General features: G+C 36.6%; 1 long non-coding RNA gene across 1 annotated transcript; it reads left to right on the forward strand.

The window, feature by feature from the left end:
- The first annotated feature begins 46 nt into the window (after positions 1 to 46).
- On the forward strand, positions 47 to 1,238 carry LOC124232754 (uncharacterized). Its single transcript, XR_006886913.1, has 3 exons — positions 47 to 93; positions 859 to 951; positions 1,097 to 1,238. It is a non-coding gene; the product is annotated as an uncharacterized LOC124232754 (long non-coding RNA).
- Positions 1,239 to 2,228: the final 990 nt, after the last annotated feature.

Here is a 2,228-nt window from a genome sequence, read left to right on the forward strand (position 1 = left end):
TGAGTTTTGCTTATAAGATGGCTTCTTGACTGTTCTTTTTTCCTTTAGTCAGTACTGCAAGACGAGAGGCAGAGCCAGGCCCTAATCCTGAAGGTCAGTAGTAGTCACCCTTTCCATTCTTTGGTGTAGAATTGGGTAATGGCTTCTTGACCTTGTTCTCCCGAGTATTGCTGGCCTTTGCCTCTTGTGTTGGGTGAGCATTGAGGTCTTAATGGAGAAGTTTATTAACTCATTTGTGAAAGGAGGCTCTCTTATCCCCTGGACCCAGCTGAGGGCTTTTTCCGAAGGAGATTCTTCAGCCCCTGGGGGTGAGAACTGGTTGATGGATATTTCTTCTCTAGGTGTAAGTGCAACAGGATTAATTTGTATTTCTTTATTCCTTTATATTCTCCCTCCCAGCCTCTCAAAGCAAGCTTTTCACCTTAGAATCTCATTTTAAAATGGTATTTCACCGTGACTTCTGAAGTAGTTTCCTATTTGGCATTTAGTGAGAACTAAGTACATTAGTTACAAACGATTATGACATATACCAGTGGTATTTTTATATTTTCCTTTGTGTATTTGGCCCATCCGTTTATAGTGTTGTGTGTACTTGAATGCTCTGAGAAATCATGCTAGAAAACTTATTCATGTTATTAAATAATTCCTTTTATGTTGCATGACTTTACCCGTATACTAGTTCATGAAGGTCTTTTGCTTGCTTTTGGCCTAGCAGTATGCTTCCATTTCTGTGATTGCTTATAGAAACTGAACTTTTCCCATCATACCTTTAAGTGATCTCTTTATGAGTAAATTTAAAATTGAATATCTTCTTTACAAAGGTGAGTTACTCATTTTGAATCTTTGGGTTCTTCCCAGATTGCAGATTATTACTATGAAGAAAGAACCTGTATCCTTCGTTGTGTCTTACACCTTCTCACTTACTTCCAAGATGAAAGACACCCCTATAGGGTAAGCCCATTTCGTCATGTTGGTTCTCTTTACCCTATAAAATTCAACTCTTGTTAATAATTTTATATTACTCATATTTGTGTTCATTTGAATATTTACCTTTTACTGTAGGCATAAGTTGCTCTGCTTTGGATTTTCTTTTCAGGTTGAGTATGCAGACTGTGTTGATAAATTGGAGAAGGAGCTAGTTACAAAATACAGACAGCAGTTTGAAGAGCTTTATAAAACTGAAGCACCAACGTGGGAGACACATGGAAACCTCATGGTATGTGGTTAGTGGGGCCTCCTATAACTCTTGGAGAATTGTATTCCCTGCCTTTCGAGCTCCAAGTAAATTATTTATTCATTTATCAACTTAAAACGTTTGTAGATTATCATTCTTCAGAGAAGTTTAAACATGTTATATGGATTAAAACATTGATGACTTCAACTAATGGTACTTACTTTTGGACCTTTTCCCTTGTCTTTGTCTCTGCAGTTAATTTACTTTCTGTTCTTACCTAAAATATTCTCTTAGTGGTTAAATGGTTAAGTCTAAAACCGAGATTCCATCTTCTTTATTATCATTATCTATTAAGTGTGCGACACTAGTTTGATTATTTTATCTTAAATCTTAAAGCAATCTACATTTATAGATTAGAATATGACCTTTTTTGTTTTGAAAATAATACACATGTTTATTAAAACAATTCAGCTAAAACACAGACAGTAGCTATTTAAAATACTGAGTAGAAGGGCCCATTTACAATGTTAATGAAAGCATAAATTCCTCAGGAGTAAGTTTACAACAGTGAAAATCTAAATGAAGGGGACTTTAAAATGCTGTAAAGGGTGTATCAAAGAAGTTGTAACCAAGTAGAAAGATGTGCTACATTCTTGAATGTAAAGACTCGGCTCTGGAAGTGTTAGTACTTCCTGTATTAACTTGTAAGCTTAGTGCCGTCCCAGAAAAAATACTAACGAGTGTTTGTTTTGCCTTTTAGTTTGGAACTGGACAAACTGATTCTAAAGTTCATATCAAAAATAAGTAGGAATACTAGGAAATTTGTTTTTTAATAGATTGGCATCTGAGCTAACAGCTCTTGCCAGTGTCCTTTTGTTTCTTCTTCTTCTTCTCCCCAAAGCCCCTCAGTACATAGTTGTATATTCTAGTTGTGAGCGCCTCTGGTTGTGCTATGTGGGACACCACCTCAGCATGGCCTGATGAGCAGTGCTATGTCCATGCCCAGAATCTGAACTGCTGAAGTGGAGCATGCGAACTTAACCACTCAGCCACA

The sequence above is a fragment of the Equus quagga genome, unplaced genomic scaffold (genome assembly GCF_021613505.1).
Source record: "Equus quagga isolate Etosha38 unplaced genomic scaffold, UCLA_HA_Equagga_1.0 112107_RagTag, whole genome shotgun sequence".
Classification (NCBI taxonomy): domain Eukaryota; kingdom Metazoa; phylum Chordata; class Mammalia; order Perissodactyla; family Equidae; genus Equus; species Equus quagga.